The following is a 20,096-nucleotide window of genomic DNA, read 5'->3' as shown; positions in this document are numbered from 1 at the left end:
CAGAGAGTGGAGACAATGACAAGACTCAAAGCAGGAGCTGGGTTCTAACTCGCATGGAAGCTACATGTATCAACCATTGTAGACCAATGATAGACATCAAACTGCAAGATGGTGATGGAAAGGAGCTGCCCACCAAGAGAGCCGATCAAAGTGTAAATAAATAGCATTCTCACTTAGGTACTGTGCTGTTGGAAAAGTTAAAAAACCAGGCTTACATTAAAAAAAAAAAAAACGCATTCAGGTTCCCTGTAGGAGGAAAACTCATTATTATGTAACTAACAGCTTTGTAGCTGCTGTTTTAGCAGATCAGAAGAATGGAATAAAGAACCTCCTCTCCCGTGGCAGGAAAGACTTCTGGATGGTTCCTAACCTGCCCTTATCTGGTGATGCCTAATAAAGGAAAAAGAAAAAAAAAAGACTAACTCCTAGTGTCATTTACCCAAGAGTGGCCTTGAATTATCCAGAAAGGTTTTGGTCTTTCCTGTTCTAATCTAAAAGAAGTTTATTCTAAGGGAGTTTTATTTAAGAAGTTGTCCTGAACAAAGGCCATCCTCTTCATGTGCTGAACAGCACAGCAAATATGGCAACAACAGGGAAGGAGGAGGGACTTTTGTCTAATTCAATCTTCTATAAGGGTCTCATAAGAGAGAAAACTGGTTTTTTTGTTGTTGTTGTTTTTTGTTTTTTTTGTTTGGATTTACTGAGTCAGAAGAGCACATTAAACCATAATAAGGGCTAACCTGTCTAGACCTATGCGTTGTTCCCCAACCTATTTTGTGGGTGTGGGTGTGGGTGTGGGTATGGGTGTGGGGTTGCTTTCAATACCTTGCTGCTTTTAGCAAATGGCATCATTAGATCCAATCAGCACACCTCACATTTTCTGAGTCAGGGACATGAATGGGTCACAAAGGAGAAATAGGATACGTGGAACAATTAAGGCTGCTCATTCAAGTGAGCCTGAGCCTGTCCAGGTTAGTTACATTGGAGGTGCAGCGTACAGATTACAGTATCTTTCTTAGAGGCCAGATGATTCTGAGCAGGTTGAGCACACAGTATGTAGGAGGAAAGAGCGCACAGTTATAAACGATCTCATAGCACGTTGTTAACTTGCTTGTAGGTTGGGTGAAAGTCTGATTCGCAAAGCCAAACTTTAAACAACCACTTCTTAGGAAAAAAAAATATTTTCCCCAAACCCATAAAGTCTGGATCCTGAAGGCTAGTTTGAGATTTCCCACATTGTGGGCTTAGGGAATGGATACCCATCACTGAGCTATTCCTATACATGCAACCCAGCAAGAGAGAGCTGAGGGAACCCCTGAAGAAGGGCCTGCAAAGGGGCTCCGAGTTAGCCTTCAGTCTGTCCCCACAAGTACATGAAGAGCTGTCAACTAATACTGGAAAAAAAAACCACTTAGAACTGGGGTTACCTATGTGGATGGCTGTCTGTAGACTGCCTGGAGGGCAGGTGCAGTGAAATGAGTGTTCTGGGGGTGATCCAAGCATTCCTCTCTTTGGTGGGTATATATGCCTACTTGTCAAATCCAGTGTTACACAGCTGGGATCTGTGCTTTCACTGTAAGGCAATTTTACCTCCTTAAAAAAATATGGAGCTAGGAAAAGTGACTTAAAATACTTGGGAATCATCAGGACTCACCCAGGACCTTTTACGGAATATCCTCAGTGGTGCCTACCACTGCAGTCAGAGAATGACATCATCCGGAACACGTGAGGCAAGAGGAAGAGGACCTGGGTTGTAGCGCTGGCTTTCCTGGTGGGTGGTTTCATTTCCCCCTCTTTTGTCCATAAACTAAGCAAGTTTTACAAGGCGCTTGCGAAGCTCAGACGGCCGCGTCCCTACTTTTCTGAGACGCAGCCTGGGCCTGATGACCTGGAGGTAGAATCTGATTTGGCAATTGTGTGATCTGAATCTCTTCCACATGTCTGCTGTCAGCCCTGCAGGGGAGAGCCCAGCAATCCGATTCCTCCAGGAAGTCCAGTGCTCTGTGGCTGCTAAAATTAGAAGCAGGCTGCAGCCCAGATCAAGGCCATTCCTCCCCCAGCCCCTCCGTGAACTAGCTCGGCTCCTTCCACCCTGCACCGTACAAATGTGCGGGTAATTATACTTACATGAGGACCAGATGATCTGGGGGCTTGGAGAAAGAAAGCAGAAACGGAGCTGAGTTTCTTGGAGACCCCGACTCTTGAGACAAAGAGCCAGAGAAAGTGAAAGGAAAGGAAAGGGGGTGGAGATGGAGCGGTGAAGCAAGAAGGGAAGGAAGAAAGGAAAAGCAGTAAAAAGAGAATTTAGAAAGCAGTGCAATGAGGTCTACAAAGGCAGCAGTCTATCCTTTGAAAACAAAAAGACCTTGCTTTTACTTTAGGACAGGGTGTAGTGGGCTTGGTTTTGAGCAGCAGCTGGGAGCAGGGCTAGGCTGGCCTTGAAACTTAGCTTGGCTGCCGATGATTAACCGTGGCCTTGAGTGGTTTCTTTCCCCACGTGCGCACCTCATTTCTTTACGGACACCACGTGGAGAGTGAGTGCAGCTGAAGTGGGGTGAAATGGAGTAGAGCCTTCAGAGGCAGGCAGGAAGGTTGGAGGATTCTAAGTTTAGTTGAACATGCTGGCAAGAGATTTTCTTTAAAAAAAAAAAGTGTGTGTGTGTATGTCTCTATGTGTATATGCACGTGTGTGTGTGTCCATAAAGGTCAGAAAGATGTTGGATCCCTGGAGCTAGAGTTACAGGTGGCTGAGCTACCCAGAATCCACTTCTCTGGCCCCTTGCAAAAGCCTTTCTAGTCTGGCTGACCTTAGATTAGGCACTCAGAGCAGGGTCTCATTTCCTGGAAGGGGGTGTTCCTTCCTGAGGTTCCTCCCAAGTGGCCAGCCATCCTATAGGCTTGGAACACTCAAGGAGTATGTGGCTTGGGCCTTTCCTTCCTACATGACCATGGGTGTGGCAGGTGGCTTCTTAGCTGCCACTTTACCTTGGACCCGTGCTGCTTAAGCTCTCTGGGCTGGCCCTACTGTACTGTACCGTGAGAGGGAACGAATCTGCCTTGCCATCACTGTGGGTGCCCTCTGTGACATCAGCTGCACAGTGCTTGAACAGTGGCAGATGCACAGCAGACGCTGAGGAGGGGACTTCTTTATTGGGATGATTTATTTTTAATTTGGACTGAGAAGATGGCTCAGTGGACAGAGTGCTTGTGATATAAGCGTGAGAAGTAAGTCTGGATCCCCAGAACCTGTGAGAAGCTGGGTATGGGGCAAGTGTCTGTAGTCCTAGTGCAGGGTAAATGAAGATGGGGGAGGCGGGTTACCAACAAAGATGGGGTGGGGTGCGGGGGGGGGGTGCGGGTTCCCAAGCTGGCCACACACTCTAGCTGACTCACAAAGTAAGGCAGAACATATGTAGAGGGCATGGTAAGGGTGACTTAGTGGGTAAAACATCTCATGCAAGCATGAAGACCAGAACTCCAATCTTCAGAACCCACCATAAGGTAGGTGCCTGTCTATAATCCCGGTGCCCATAGTGTGAGACCGGAAGCAGAGATGGGCAAATCCTCGGAAGCAGTGATGACCAAATAAAGACTCAGACAACGTGGAAGGTGTGGAGCGACACTGAAGGTTGTCCTCTGTTCTCCATATGCACCTTGGTATGTGCATTCCCATTTGCACACATGGATATGCACACACATCACTGACCACACACTAGCAAATACGCATCGGTCCACCACACTCACACGTGAACAGGTACACACTCATACACCACACTCACAGAGAGCCATCCATCGAAAGACCTTTGCTTCCCTTTCCCTGGAGATGCTGCTCTTGTGTTACCTCATGCTTGTTATATAAAGACCCACTTGATGAATTTCTCCTTGAAGACAGTGCCAGGAAAAATTTCTCTTTTCAGTTCGATTCCAGAACTGTCGTACAATGAAAAGTGTATACGCCAGCACATTTCCCTTTCATCCAGGAAAACCAGAGATAAATCTAGCACTCAACTGTAGTAAACAACTCATCCCAGGTGCCCTAAAACACACTGTTCTGTTTTTACTCTTGCTGTTCTTCTAGCTACGCTAGGCTTTTGGTGTTTTCTTAAACTCTTTTGGGAAATAGCAAGGTTTAAAAATTTGCCGCTCAAATCCGTGCACACAAACACACATGCTTGGCATGAGTGAACAACCCCTTCTCCGGCTGCTTTCTTCTTTTGTTTTTAACTTTGAGACAGGTCTCACTATGGAGCCCTGGCCGTCCGGGAACTCACAGCGCACATCAGCCTGTCCTCAAACTCAAAGAGCTCCTCCTGCCTCTGCCTCCCTAGTGCTGCATTTAAGGCATGCGCCACCGCACCTGGCTATTGCTCTCCCTTCTTACCGTCATCACTACCACACCCCTGCCTGGCCCAGGCTAAGTGCCAGGGACTGGGTGTGGAGCGAGGAAATGGCTCTGGCCGTGAGTTAATCATGGTTGGTCTGTTGAAGGTTCAGGCCAGTGTATAAAGAGCTTGAATACAAAGCAGTGCTAAAAACCAGACAACAGGGGTGGAAAAGATGGCTTAGCAGTTCAAAGCACTGGCTGCTCTTCCAGAGGGTCAGGATTTACTTTCCAGCTCCCACAAGGTGGGTCACAACCAACTGTAACTCCAGTCCCAGTAATTGTTAACACCCTCTTCTGGCCTCCACCGACACCAGGCACACATAGGGTGAGCAGACATATAAGCAGGCAAAACACCTCTGTGCACAAAATAAAACAAATGAATTCATTAAAGTCAGACGACAAATTTCTGGATGGGGCAGTCCAGCACAGAGGAGATTGAGCCTGCAAAGGTTTGACAGCATGGCAAACAGCTTCCTGGAGAGAGATTTCGGGCTCTGCTAGGAAGGATGGGAAGGGTTTCAGCAGCAGAGGTTCTCTGACAGAGAAAACAGTTCAAACGATGACTTGTCCCTCTGCGTTTGGGAGGGGCGTTAGGAGTTGAGTTCCATAGGTACAATACAGCAAGTGTCGGTGGGGGTTAAGGCCTCTTGTGCTTGTGTAGAACAAAGGTAGGAGATAGGCAGGCTAGGGGGCTGATTGCCCTTTTTTTGGAACGGGTAACCAGGCTATAGAGCTGTTAAGTAACGGAAAACCAGGTCTCCACCGGCAATCTTGTGCTTATTTTTTTTTTTGCGACTTTAAAGTTTGAGACTGGAAATGCAGAGGAAGAGATTCTGCAGGGCCAAGATACTGAGGCTTCCTTTTGGAAAATAGGAAGCCAAGTTTCGGGATTTCTTTTTTCTTTCCTCTGCTGAATGGGTGGATGAGGGTGTCAGAGAGGAGGAAGGGAGGAGCCCCTCCTCAGTACCACTTCAGGCCGTTTCCCTTAACAACCCCACAGATGGATTTCCGTGCAGTCTCATTCCCTTCCCGGTTCCTTCTCTGTTTTCGAAGGGGAAACAATGAGGGAGCGAGGGATAAGCAATGATGTTTATCTTTCCAGCTCAGAACTTTCAACTGCTGGAATCCCCCAGGGCTGGGGAAAGGTGGGCGTAGTCACTTCCCACTGTGGCTAAGGGTGGGAGACCAGCACCTCCCGCTGGGCCAGGGGGGTGCGTGGCTTCCTCATAAATAGGAAATGTATCTCCCGAATGGGAGTCATCAAGGACTTATCTCCAGCTGCAGACACCAGAGAGGAGCCCTGCCCCATCCTTTCTTCCAAAGAGAGAAGCTTGCCAGGGGGGAGAGGAGAGGGTCACTCAGGAGAACCAGTCCCATGGGCTGCGCTGTCATTCAATCGTCAGAGGAGACATCTTCCTGCCAGACTTCCCACACTGGCCTCTGCCCCTGCTGGAACACTCTGTGCAGGAATAGGAGGTGCACAGGTCTCTTGTAGAACTGAGAGCCAAGGGGAATTTTGGTCAATTCCTTGGCCTGAGTACAGATTCCTGGGCTGAACATCTCAGTTCTTAGAAACAGAGCTCACAGCTGAGCAGCGAACACTTTACTGACCCAGCCTGGGCTCTTAATGGAAATGTTGAATGTGGCCAGGTATTTATTTCAAAGGTTTAAATTTGCCTTTGTGCATTCCTTAGGTTACCAATTATTTGTCCTTCCCAACTCCAGTGGTTCCTTCTTTTTTCCCACTTCCCCAAACTGAGGGCTGTTCAAATTACTCAGTCAGTGACTTGACACCAGTTTAATGTGTTTGAGGAAGTAGCTTGGGAAATACTTAGATCCGTGGGCTTTGTTTTGTATCAGATCATTGCTAATGTTCCCCATGGGAACTTTTGATCCATCCAGGTTCCCTTCGGTAGTGAGCCCACATTGTGTTGGTAGCCCAAATATGTAACAGTGAAGAAGAAACAGAAGCAGAGCTGGGTCAGAGGCGGAGATGTGTATGGTTCTGCCAAACACTCTACCTTTAATTTTAACTAGCGCTAGCGGGGATGGTGGTGTGACAACTGCGTGGTCTCAGAGGTGAGCCTGGGGACTCTGGGCAGCAGTGACTTGCTAGCCCATGGCCATGATGGAAGAGCCAGGGACTACCGAGTCCTCTAACAGATCCCTCTGGAGCTGTCCCCAGCTCTCTGCCAGTGCTTCTGCTTGTCCTTGGCTCTTCTGGCAGGGATGCTGTGTGGTGCTGATTAATGAGCAACGACACCCTCTGAAGCTCAGCATGGAGACAATGAATGGACTTGCTCCAGGAATCTGAAGTATGCACCTGACCAACTGACCTCACCATGTTGTTGTAGGCCATGCAAAGGCTCCCTTCCTTGGCAAAAGATTCAGTAGCTCAGCAGGCACACTTGGGGGGGGGGTGGCAAGTACCATCTGGAATATTGGGGCAAGACTGGCATCCCAGTGCTATGAGTCTCACCGTGCTCCCAAACTGAGCCAACAAATGACTCTACCACATGGTGAGAGAAATGTGCCAAGAATCCAAGGTTTATTCAGCACAAGTAGTAATGGGCCATGAAGATTCTCACACAGGGAAAGGATCAGGAAGACTGGCTTCGATCGCCCTGAGTTGATGGGTTAGAACTGGGCCAGAGAAAGTTTTTGAGATGGAGCCAAGGTCAGGTTTTCTAGGCCAGTTCCCACACAAGATCTCTTGCAGGAAACCGAGAGGAAGGTGATCCGTGCGGTACTATAAAAAGTCAATCGGAAAATTGGGTCACAGCAATTTGATAGATTTTTTTTTTCAATCACTGCTTGTGTCCTTGGTAGGAAAAAAATAAGGGACATTGGCATAGTTTACAGACATCTCGAGGCCCAGTATTTAAATGGTAAGACAGAAGATAGGACCAGAAATAAAGTTGGCATTAGATCATTAAACTGGACAATAATTTGCAGGGAAGAACTCTGTCTTTAGGATCAAATACAGTGTGGCAGTTCTATAAGCACATAACATCCTGAAGTGATGGGGGAGGGGGAGCAGATAAAAGGCGGGTTAACTGAGGCTTGCCAGGTGCAGGCTCTTAGGGATTTGAATGATTACAAGTGTTAGCTCCACAGCAGCGTGGTAGCTGGAGGGTTATGTCCCAGGGCAGTACATCCTGATGATGACGAAGTCTGAGTCATGTCTACTGGGCACTCAGGATGAGCACAGCACTACTCAGTTCCACTCACAGGCCTTGAAGCACTTAGCAGTTGAGGTGAGGGAGCAAAGTAATTGCTCTTACCATCTCTATTTTCAGGTAAGAAAACAGAGGGATGGAGAAGGGGGGAAACATGTGCAAAGCCACCCAGCTAGCAAGTGATGGGGGCTGCTTTCCAAATTCCCTTCTACCAGTAAAGTATAAGCAGGTTCTTAGTGAACTAAGGAACATTAGATGTTGTTCTAAATGAGAAAGTAGCAGCAGACACCAATATGGACAATGAAAGTTTCGGTGTTTAATCAAATGCTAAAAGAGGCATCCTTTAGTGGGAGCTGTCGGCCTGCTTTCTCTCCACAACTCAGTGATCCCCAGCTAGCGGAAGGGAGCTGGGTGGAAACCAGAAACCCATGGCCGGAGGAGCAGAGCCAGTGGGGATTGCTTCATAAAGCTGACAGGTCTTGCTGGCTGAGACCGAGCGACGAGTGGATGATGTCGGCAGAAATGCCGGCAGCCACTCTGAAGACAGCAAGGACTCAGAACCTTTTTAGGAGAAGAGTCAATTGAGCTAAGATGGAGTTCAAGACCACTGCACACCAAAGTGGTCCTGTCTGTCTTTTGTTATGAGTAGGAAGAGGTGTGCATGAGATGGAGATAAAAATGTCTTTTCAGAAAAGGGTTTCTGGCTGTGGGTTATTCTGGATCGTACACTCTTATCTCCCATATCCCTGCCCAGCCACTGCAGATTCCCTCCCAAAGCAGCCACCCCAAGACCCTAAGCGCTTCCTGCAGAGCCTGGCTAAGTAGTGGGGGGAGGGGCAGAGACCTAAGAACAGAACACATGGAGACACTTGCAGGTGGAGCTGGGCCGCTGCATTTCCATTGTTTGTTAGTTTTTTGGCTTTTTTTTTTTTTTTTTGTTATCTGAGACAGTCTATCTATGTACCCTTGGCTGTCCTGGAGTTCTCTCTGTGAACCAGGCTAACCCCAAACTCACAGAGATCCACGTGTCTCTGTCGCCGAGTGATGAGTTTAAAGGCACGCATCACTACACTTTGCCATTTCCACCATATTTTGTGACAGGGGCTTGATGATTGTTGTTTGGTGAGAGCTGATGGGAAAGGCACAGGTTGAAACATGGAACTTCTGCCCAAGTTATGAAGGACAGAAATGTGACTGTGCTGTGCCGTGGCCTGGTAAGACATCAAAGACTAAAGTTTTCTGGATATTTTGGGCATCTCATCATCAACAGGCAAAGGTTAGTTTAGCCCTGCTCCCAACTGATGTACATGGCAGTTGGTGCATGAGTCACATGGAGCGAAAAACAATGGGGGCAGGAGATGAGGTCAGATTGCCCTGACTTAAACAGTGGAGGGAGATAAGTGAGAGGAAGCCAGGAGCTACAAGGAAGACATTCTTCACAGCAACTTCGGCCGTGATGAAAGTATAATATATCCAAGAGTAGAACAAAACTCCCTTCGGATCTTAAATGGAAGGTTCTCGAAGGATGGTCACTAGAGCTCACAACCTAAGAGAAAATGTACAAAATAATTTGTTCTAAATACCTTGTACCTAAGACTTATGCTTTCTACTCTTGAAGTCTTGTAAAATTGTGTTGAGAGGAATCATTTCCCCACACCCAAGAGGACCAGCTGGTAAGGAGTCAGTGGCCTTCAGGGCTTGGCTTTAAGACAGGATCGCAGAGTTGTATTCCAAGAGCACTTGAGAGTATAGACTGGCTGTGAAGACCAGACAGCTTGAATGAATGAAGTAGTGGGATTAATGGCCCCTCCAGAATTAGAAGGATAATATTGAACAGGCTGAAAATAGAAGGATAGGGGCAGTAAAAAGAACTTTTATTTGCCTGATGTAATTGTCTTCTTGGAGCCTTACTGCCTCTGGCTGCTAACCTAGGCCTAGTCCTGGAAGCTTCTAGCCTCTGTACAATCTAACCTAGGTCTAAAATGCTTTCAGCCTCTGAGACTTACTGCTGAATAAACTCACCACCCTTTCTGGTTCTTCTGAACTCTTGTTCACTGGTTCAACTCAGCTGTTCTGGCTCAAACTCCTCTCCAAGCTGACTAATTCAACTGGCTTCTTTCAGTTGTTCACTGAATTTCTCTTCTTGGCCTCAAATGAACTAGCAATCTGCTCTAATCTCCTGGCTCCTCGTTCTCAGGCTCGTTCTGTTTTTCACCTGTGTCTAGCTTGTTCCCTCTACAACCCGTCTCTGTAATACTCCCCCAGGAAAAACTGCCTCTGAATCCCACAAACCGATCTGCCGTGAACCCAACTCTACTACACTGCTTATCAGCTCACTCTCAACCAGAGTGACTGAACAGCACTGACTAGAACTCAGAGCTCTGCGTGCCTCTGCCTCCTGAGTGCTGGGATTAAAGGGCTGTACCGTCATGCCTGGACCTAAGCTTCTCTTTACCTGAAACTTGTGCTATACCAGGCTGGCCTTGAACTCAGAACTCTGCTTGCTTCTGTGTCCTGGATTAAAGGAATATCTGTATTCCAGCTAGATCACACAGACCTAGAATGCTTTTAGATGTGATCTCTTGCCAGAACAGCCATGTTCTGAGTTAAAATTCCTCTACAGGGACAGGCATCTCAGTCCTCTGTTTCTTCTGACACTAAAAACACCATCAATGCTGCCACAAAGCTCACAAGACAGATTCAGTGGAATTATTTTCCTGGTTTAGTGCAGAACTGACATGGAAGACTCAGGAGGCTCATGGGACTCCTCACACCTGCAGGCAGAATTTGTATTATCTAATTTTTATAAGAATATAAATATGTCATATATTTTCTGTGTGTGAACCTGTGTGTGTATTCATGGGCATGTCTGTGCACATGTGGATATGGATATGCATGTGCAGGTCCACGTGTGGAGGTCAGAGAACAAGCTTGTTTGTTTGCCCTCAGGTGCTTTCCACCTGTTTTTGAAAAAAGGTTTCTCGTTGGTCTGGAACTTTGCCGAGGAGTCCAGGCTAACGAGGTTTGCAGGCATCAGTCTGTCTCCACATCCCATGTCGGCCACTGTTGGCGTTATAGGCCTGCATCAGCATTCCTGGCTGCGTCTGTGAATCTGAACTCAGATACTCACATTTGCAAAGCTTACTCATCTTCCCAGCACGAAAAATGTGGTATATCTTACAGCATTCGCTTACTGAGCACTCATAACTCATGCCTTTGTTAGACTTGCCCAGCACCTCATTTGGCTACATTGACAGTCTGAAGAGGTAAATGTGTTATTCTCATTTTATGAAGACCATTGACATTTTAGACAGTCAAGTGACCTAAAGTCATAATTATTTGGACTTGGACCCAGCTTTGTGAAATGGTGGATCTTTAGGAACTTTTTTTCTTCCTTCCTTCTTTCCCTCCCTCCTTCCCTCTCTCTCTCTCTTTCTTTCTTTCTTCATTTTATATCCTGATTGTAACCCCCTCTCCTCTCCTCTCCTCTCCTCTCCTCTCTTCCCCTTCCCCCCCTTTGCACCCCTCCCCCATTTCCCCCTCTCCTCCTCAGAGAAGGATGAGGTCCCCCATGGGTACCAACCCACCCTGGTACACTAAGTCACTGTAGAACTAAGCACATCCTCTCCCATTGAGGCCAGACAAGGCAGCCCAATTAGGGGAGTGGAATCCAAACAGAGGCACATCAGAGTCAGAAAGGGCTCTCCTCCAGTTGTTGGTGGATCCACATGAAGACCAAGACACACATCTGCTAGATATGGTGCATGGGGCCTAGGACCAGTCCATACATGCTTGTTGGTTGGTGGTTCAGTCTCTGTGAGCCCTCATGGGCCCAGCTTAGTTGACTCTGTAGCTCTTCTTGTGGCGTGCTTGACCCCTCCAGCTCCCTCGACCATTCCCCCAGCTCTTCCATAGGACTCCCCAAGCTCTGTCTAATGAATGGCTTTGAGTCTCTGCATCTGTTTCCATCAGCTGCTGGGGGAAGCCTCTCAGAGGAGTTATGCCGGGCTCCTGTCTACAAGCATAGCACAGTAACACTATAGTGTCAGGGACTGGTTCTTTCCCACGAGACTGGTCTCAAGTAGGGCCGGTTTTTGGCTGGCCATTCCCTCAATCTTTACTCCATCTTTGTCCCTGCACATCTTGTAGGCAGGACAAATTTTGAGTCAAAGGTTCTGTGCGTGGGTTGGTGTCCTTATCCCTCCAATGGAAGTCCTGCCTGGCTATAGGAGGTGTTCTCCTCAGTCTCCACATCCCCCACTGCTATGAGTCTCATTATGGAGCCCTGGCCAGTGGCCTGGAACTTTCTATGCAGAGCAGTCGAACCCTAGTTCATTGAGATCTGCCTGATCCTGCTTCCTGAGTGGTGGGATTAAGCAAGTGTTCTTCCAGGCCCGGTGTAGAAGAACCTCAGGACTCCAAATACTTTTTTTAAATTAGATTTATCCATTTTATTTTGTGTATGTTTTAGCTGCATGAACATATGTGCATGCGTGGTGCCCATAGAGGTCAGAAGATCCCCAGGGACTGGAGTTACAGATGGCTGTGGGTGCTGAGAACTGAATCTGAGAACCACAGTCCTCAACCAAACCACAATCTGTATTTCCAAAGACACACTGGCCACCTTTGTCACTTTTCTCTGGTCATAAAACATCCACTGAAGGGACTAAAGGTTCTTTCTGCACATGAGAGTAGCCACACCACCTCTCTGCTTTGCATTGCATCAGAGGTGCGGCTGCCCAGGCTGGACTTCTCTGCCTCCTCCCCCTCCATATGTTGAAGTCTTTTTCTGGGTGCAATAGAATTTGGAGGTGAGCCTTTTAGGGAAACAATCAAATTTAGATAAGACCGTGAAGATGGAACCCTCATTAGTGGCCTTCAAAGAGGATGCAGAGACACTAGAATGTCCCCTCTGTCAAATGAGGGCACCCTTTCAAATCAGCCATCTAAAAGCCAGAGAGGCCCCTAAGGAATGGCCCCTGAGAGCCCCTTGACATTGCACTTTCAGTCTCCAGAACTTTGAGAAATACGTTTCTGTCGTTAACTCTTCCTAGTCTGTGGCATTTTGTTACAGCAGCTGACAAATACTAAGCTTGTTTATTTATCTGTCTTATGAAAATAAGCTCATCACTTTGCTAAAAATATTTAAAAAGTAAGCATCATGAAAAAGAAGAAGGAAAAGAAGATGAGAAAATGGTCCCAAATTGCAATTTTCAAAGGTTGTCACCAATACCAGTTTGGAGTTCTTTGGGAAGATGCTCTACAGAATATCCATGTGTAGAAAATCTTACACAAGCACATCATAGTGCACAGGATTTTTTTCTAGTTTGATATTCATGTGGCATGCTAATGTTTTAGGGAAACACTGCAGCTAACTGGATGACTCAAAACAGCTGAAATTTCTTTCTGTTTTTTTTTTTAATTTATTTTATTATTATGTATACAGTGCTCTGCCTGCATATACACCCACAGGCCAGAAGAGGGCATCAGCTTACATTGTAGATGGTTGTGAGCCACCATGTGGTGGCTGGGAATTGAACTCAGGACCTCAGACAATGCTTTTAACCTCTGAGCCATCTCTCCTGCCCCGTAATTTCATATCTTAAGGTTCTCAGAGCTAAAGGTGGAAAGCAAGCTTTGGGAAGAGCCAGTTTGCCCTAGAGGCAGAAGCAGGAATCTGGTGGCTGAGGGCACTTCTCAGGGTACCATGACTCACGGATGCATCACTCTAATCTCAGCCTCCATCATACCATTTCCCTCTTCTGATAAAGTCTTTGGATGAGCCTTTCTGGTGTGAACTTGTTTAAACTCACTGAGTCTTCAATATGGTCCCATTTATTGTACCAGGGGTGTGAATTTGAACACCACTTAATCCGCACATGTGAACATCTCTTTATGTAAGTACAGACTTAGTTACTATTCTCTTTTGCACCCCTCTTTTGTCTTACTACCTAGGCTAGACTGGCCTCAAACTCAGTCATCCTGCCTCAGCCTCCAAAGTCCTGGAATTACAGGAGTAATGCCATTACATAACGCTGTGCTTAAATTTTGGTACTAATATAGTTCTTTCCCATTGAGAAGTGGCTCAAGCAGAGTTGGGGATCCAAAACAGATGCTTGTTTCTTATTTGACCTCTCTTAACCATGGCATTTTCCTGGGTACAGTGGTTGAGAAAGAGAACAGGCTAAAGAGGTCTTCTGCCCCATCCAGGGCTGTAGTCTCCAGAGGATTTTTTGAGTCTGACTATTAGTTCTTTAAGACTCTAGAGATTTCCTCACATCCAATCCATAGTTGGCTAGTCAGTGAGGATTTATACAAAAATATTTATACAAAGAAGATTTCTAGAGAGACTAACAGGCTTGCTGTGGATGCTGCATTGATGGAAGACATCATTTGCAGGCTGAATAGGGACATCCTTGCCTGAGAACCAAGTATGTAGGAGGTTGGCAGAGCAGTTGTTCTAGCACTGTGGTCATGGTGAGGTCTATGGGCACCATCAATGGGAGTGTGAACAAAGGTGACATTTTTTGCACTGATGTGTTCTGACCAAAGTATATAGGGTGGGCTCTGCATAGGTCACAGTGGCCTGACTCTTCTAAGGCTCAGCATTGTTTTTTAGACTGGACCGCTTTACAGTCTATTCATCTGTCCATCCTACCCAAACACACCCAGACTACAGGAATGGAATTTATCTGTCAAATAAACCGAATCAACTCCACCCTCAGTCAGCTGGACAGAGTGTGCTTGTCCACAGGCCAGTGCAGAGAGCCTACTTTGCAGTTTGGACATCATCGTAGGTGTTCAGAGGCCAAGAACAGAGCCAAGAACAAAACGGTCACTGGTTAACTACTTGACTTATTCCTATAACCAAACAAGAAGCAATGTAATGGAGGAAGGGCCTATTTCGGCTCATGGATAGAGGGAAGGCATGGTGGCAGAGTGGCTCTCCCTTGTGGTGCTATTAGCATGAGTCTGCTTACCGTCATCTGGGCAGATGGGGAAATAGAGAGTTGGGAGTGGGGTACTTACTCTCTCCTTTTACTCAGTTCAAGACCCCAGTCCATGGGATGGCCTTGCTCACACCCTGGGCAGTTCTACCCCCCGTTTAGTCTTTTTACCAAAATGTCATTGGATACACACTCACTAACACCCTATGTATGCCTTAATTCCTTAATCAAGCTGACAGTGGAGACTAACGTCACACTGGGGAAGCTGGCTTGCAGAAGCTGAAGGACAGTAATTCATCTGGGACCCACATGACCTCAGAAGTTAATCCTGAGCCGTGCATTTGAGGGTGAGAAAGAGTTCTGTCAATCGAGCAATGGTACTAGGGAAATGGAGATCCATTCATCACTAACACTCCTGGCTCGGGACAGGTACTCGAAAGCTTCCCTGGGCTAAGGTAGACAGTGGCTCAGAGGCCAGAACAGTGTTTGGTGGGTGGGTAGCTATGCACCTTCAGGGAACAAGTTATGATCAGAGTTGGGGAAGCAGAGCATGCACTGTACTGTGGATGGACCCGAACCCTTCAAAAAAGGGACACTAAGTAATTCTCGGTGTGACATGTGCATTGAAACACCTGTGTGGACCGGCCATGGTTCCACAAAAGATGTCAATGGGACAGACTGCAACTAGGGCTCACATAAGACCACTGCTCATTGCTGAAAAAAATATTTCCCAGAACAGGGATTTGCAGAGAAAATACAATGTTCCAGGCAGTCTAGAGATATGGAGGGTACTGGCTTTGGAAGATGGTTTTGGTGGATAAGAACAAGTTACAGGAAGAAGGATGGTGAATGGATAAATTCTCACAGAGGAAACAGTGAGCTGGATGGCAGCCTCTAACACTCGGCTCCTCTTAGAACATGGCATGAGGTATTATTTACAGGAGAGGAGGCTGGGAGAATTAGTCACTTAATAATGTGGTGCTGTTGCTCTTGTTTTTTGAGATTATGTCTTGACCTCACTAAATAACTCAGTGAATACCAACAATGACTTTGGGCTTCCGGGCTTCCTGCCACCACCTCCCCTGTACTGGGGTTATAAGCATGAACAACCCAGTTTTCTGTGGTGCTGGGGGATTATATACAGGGCTGCATGCATGCTAGGCAAACAGTCTATCAACGCACTACATTTCTAGACCTTATAAGTCTTTGATATGGAGCTAGCTTTTCATCTCAGTGCTCCTCTTGGTGAGGACCACTAGTTTCAGGAGCACCATTTGGAAACAGAACTCCACTTGTTTACTGGAGTCTCCTTTTTAAAAAAAATTAGCATATATTAATATGCATTGAATATTATAGTTGGTTTCATGATTACATTTTCATACACGCATATATTGTATTGTAATAATATCCACTCGCTGTTATACTCCCTTGGCCTCCCATCTTGCTGGTCTCTTTCCTCTCCCCAACTAATCCTCGTTCTATTTTTATGTTCTTTTCTGGGGATGGAGTGACCCACTGAGTTCATTGGGGTTCCTTACAGGAACTTGAATGTGGGTTCAATTACAGGAGTGACATGGGGACATCAACAGTGCTAACTACTGAAGAAAGCACCTGGGAGAAGGGAGGCCTATTGAGCATCACTTCCCTGGCAACTGCCTTGGAGGTGGCGGTGATGCCTTATGAGAGCCCTCAACTGGGATCTTGCAAACAAGAGTCCTGAAGCTCTCTATCCTTTAGGGATAATACGCTATATCTATGATTTGCCACAAGAGGGCACAATTGCCCAATTATGAAACCAAATTAATTTCTGAAGGTTCAGAAAAGACCTGGTTCCTCTCAGCTGACTTTTTGATGAGACCACACCAAGGAGTGCCCGGCACAGACAATCAGAAGCTGCAAGCATCTTCTGAGAGGTGTGCCTAGCAAGCCGTGAGGAGAATGCTGGTGTCTGTGCTTGCTCTAGTGCGGGGTCTTCATAACAGCCTGCAGAAACCAGTGTGTTGCGCACACCTCCCGACACACGCTGCAACAACCACAGGACTCAGGCCTTCATATATCTCATTTTTACATGTGAGGAAACTGAGCCACAGCTTGTGTCTTTACCCAAGGTCACAGTACGGGTACGTTCTGCCCCTTGAGTCAAGGATGCCTGACTCAGAGTAAAAGGTTAAAGTTACAAAACTGGCTGTGTAGTGTAGAATGGCTCTGAATCTCTTACAGGGGCTGCATCAGACTGAAGCCTGCGCACCAGTGTGGCTGAGGCCAGTGACTGCCATGCAAATAGAACGCCATACTTTTCTGTTTTCTTTCTTTCTTCCCTCCATCCCCTTCACTCTTGAGATGGGTTCCAGTTCTGGCTCCCATGCTGCCTTGGGTATTTCCCAGAACTCCTCTGTACTTGTCTCCCTGTGTCTGTGAAATAAAAGTAAACCCCAGCTTTTCCTATTAGACAAAGGGAAGAGGAAAATTAGGCTGTTTGGGTTTAGCAAGTATGGTAGAGCCCCCAAACTAGCCTCACAGCTCTATAAGCTCACGAGTGAAGGCATAGCATGCACAACACTTAGAAATTCTGTTTCTGAATAATAATAATAATAATAATAATAATAATAATAATAACAACAACAACAACAACAACAACAACAGAGGGCGAGAGGGAAATGGAACCAAACAGCCCATTCTTTTTACATACTGAACATGACCATCTATGTATGAAATACTTAATTTTTTTTGTGAAGCCATAAAGACACGAAGCCAAAAAATTTCATTTTTGACCAGGGATATGAGATGAATGGGGAGGTGGCAGACAGAGGAGTGCCTGTGAAGCTGGAGTTTGCTGAGGGAGAAAACCCAGAGCTGGATGCAAGCCATCCTAGGTCCCGTCACTCATCAGGAGAGGTGTGTGGCTTCCCTTAGCTCAGTTCCACTGTGTGGGCTCCAGAGGCTCAGACTGTATCCGTATGGAGGCCAGTGTATCCATACTGTCCTATAGGCCCTGGTGACCCTTCACAAGGTGGCCATTTCTGTCCCAGCTAATCATTTGAGTCAAATCATAACGGACCCTCCCCGCGCCCCCCCCTCCCCCTGCCACTGCCACCCCGTGTACATTTCAGGTTTGCCTTGCCTCTGCTTGAATAGGGGGAGAAAGAAGCTTGAAATACGTTTTCCCTGATTTAGAAGACACCATCCCTTCGAATCTACAGGGCCTCTCTTGTTTTTAGATCCCGGACGATGGGGCCTGAAGCTCTGCCTTCATGCTGGCTGAAAGCCAGAGTTCTCCCAAGGACATCTGTGAGTCCCCAGCGGACTTCTGCCCTCTTGGTTCCCCTGCCTCGGGGGTCAGCGGCTTCTGCAGAGTCCACCCCCTAAATGGAAAACATGCTTCTTTTCTTTTCTTTCTTTCTTTCTTTCTTTCTTTCTTTCTTTCTTTCTTTCTTTTTTTCCACTCTCCAAGGCAAGGACATTTGGCTTCTTCTAGCCCCTGCTTTCAAACCCAGCCCTGAATCTGCCGTTGAATTTCTAAAGCCACCAGGGTGTCGGTGAAAAATAAAAAGCTCCTTGTTCACAGGGCCCACCCTTCTCTCCTCTCAGGGAAGAAGGTAAGGAGCTGGGAAGCAGGCCATTTCCTCTGAGGTCAAGACTTCAGAGTGCTCAGGAGTGAGGCATCTGGTGGGTGCGCTGATGGGGCCACCAAAGACTGAATGCTAGGCTGCCGAGTTCCAGTTGAGTCCAAAGGAACTTAGAGCTATTCCTGGGGGTGAAATGCTAGGCTCTGGGAGGGTCACGCCTGGCTCAGGAAAGATATATGGTCTTCACATGGTGTTCCTGCCTGTGGGAGTCTAACAAAAACAGGAGGGGAAACCAGATGGAGACATAAAAACCTGGAAGTCTTTTCCGCTGCGTCAGCATCATGTGTGCTTTGTTGAGGGTGGGAATAGAGGCCCTGGTTGGGTGAAGCATTAAAGAAAATGATGTCATTCGGTTAGAGGAGGACCGTTTCTGGTTCCTGGCCTTCTGTATCTAAGGACTCCACAATGGGAAGTCAACTTCCATTTGGAAATGCCTGCCCAGTGCCCATCCCCCACCCCTAACCTGCCGTCACTGTGCAGAAGGGCCTCCTCCTGCTGGCACTCTACAAAGACAGGGACCAGGAGTCTCTCATTTACTTCTGTTTCCCCAGGGCAAAGCACAAGATACCATAGGCAGTGAGTCTCAGCTAAATGCACACTTGTATGGCTCCCCCGGGACCCCCCCCCCCCCATTGCATAGCTGGGTCCCTACAATCTAGTGATAACTATATTAGGCTCATGTGTTGAAAGCTTGGTTCCCAGGCTGTGGTGTTATTTTGGAACACAGTACAAGGCGGATGGGCCTAGTCAAAGGATGCAGGCCACTAGAGCTGTCTCCAGGCAAGACATTATCTTGTCTGAGGCCCCTTCCTGTCTTCTATGAGACGAAGAATTCTGTTTCACCACATCTTCCCCTTTTGCCATGGTGCTCTGCCCTAACACAGGCCGGCAGTCCTGGGGGGCCAAGTGATGTGAACAAAACCGCTGGTACCATGAATGCCAAGAAAGCCTCTCCCCGCCTCCCCCTCCCTCCATACAATGCAAGCCCTTTATTTATTTAGCAGTTGTGGGTCATGCCATGGGCCAAGTGGATGGATAGCTAGGATCCAGCGGCAAGTTCAGCACAGCTTCTGAGCCTCTGTTCTGACTCCAGCAAGGTGAGCACATCAGTCTTGTGGACCTTTCACCTTAGATGCGGTGGGATAGTTGATGCTGCCTATAAATTCTACACACCCTGTGTGCACTGTCCCTGTTAGCTGGTCCTGCGGATGACTTTGGTTACCTCAGTTATCCTAATGGGATGCACTAGAGGTATGTTCTTTATGCCATCTGTCTGGTGGAAAGCAGCTTTCCTCTTTTGAAATTGTTTCAGGGGGCTGACTGGGTGTGGTGGTGGTAGGGGGGGTTAACCTGCCATCCCAGGAAGTATACACAGGAGGATCCTAAGTTCCAGTGTGAGGCTTCACAAAGAGCTACAAGTCTAAAAAGAAAGTCTGTGGACTGAAGAGTTAGGTCAGTTGGTAGAGTGCTTTTGTAGCATAAACGAAGCCCTGAACCCAATCTCCAGTATCGCTCACACATGTGGTGTCGTGTGCCTGGAATCCCAGCACTCATGAGACAAAGGTAGAAAGATCAGGATCAAAAGTTCAAGGTCATCCTTGTCTACACTGTGAAGCCAGCCTGGGCTACTCGAGATTCTGTCTCAAAAAAAATTTTTTTTTTCAAGTATAGTCAATGCTTCTTACAAGATGATCCTGAGGACACATATTGAGATGAACTTGGGCTGCAATGCATGCCTGCAGCTCTGTACTGGGTTTCCAGGGCAAGACTCTAAGAATCCCTGTGATGAAGAATCCTACTTATTTTTCACCTTAAATTTACTTGATATCCAGATTCTTTCTCCTTCATACCAATCAACACATTGCAGATTGTTCTGGCTGTGCCTTCCAGTGTTGGCAGTAACCATTTCCCTTTTCTGCCAATGAGGAGAACTCTCGAGGGCCAGAGACAGTGCTTGCAC

The sequence above is a fragment of the Acomys minous genome (genome assembly GCF_964271855.1).
Source record: "Acomys minous genome assembly, chromosome: 2".
NCBI classification, from domain to species: Eukaryota; Metazoa; Chordata; class Mammalia; order Rodentia; family Muridae; genus Acomys; species Acomys minous.
Note: the sequence above shows the minus strand (reverse complement) of the source record.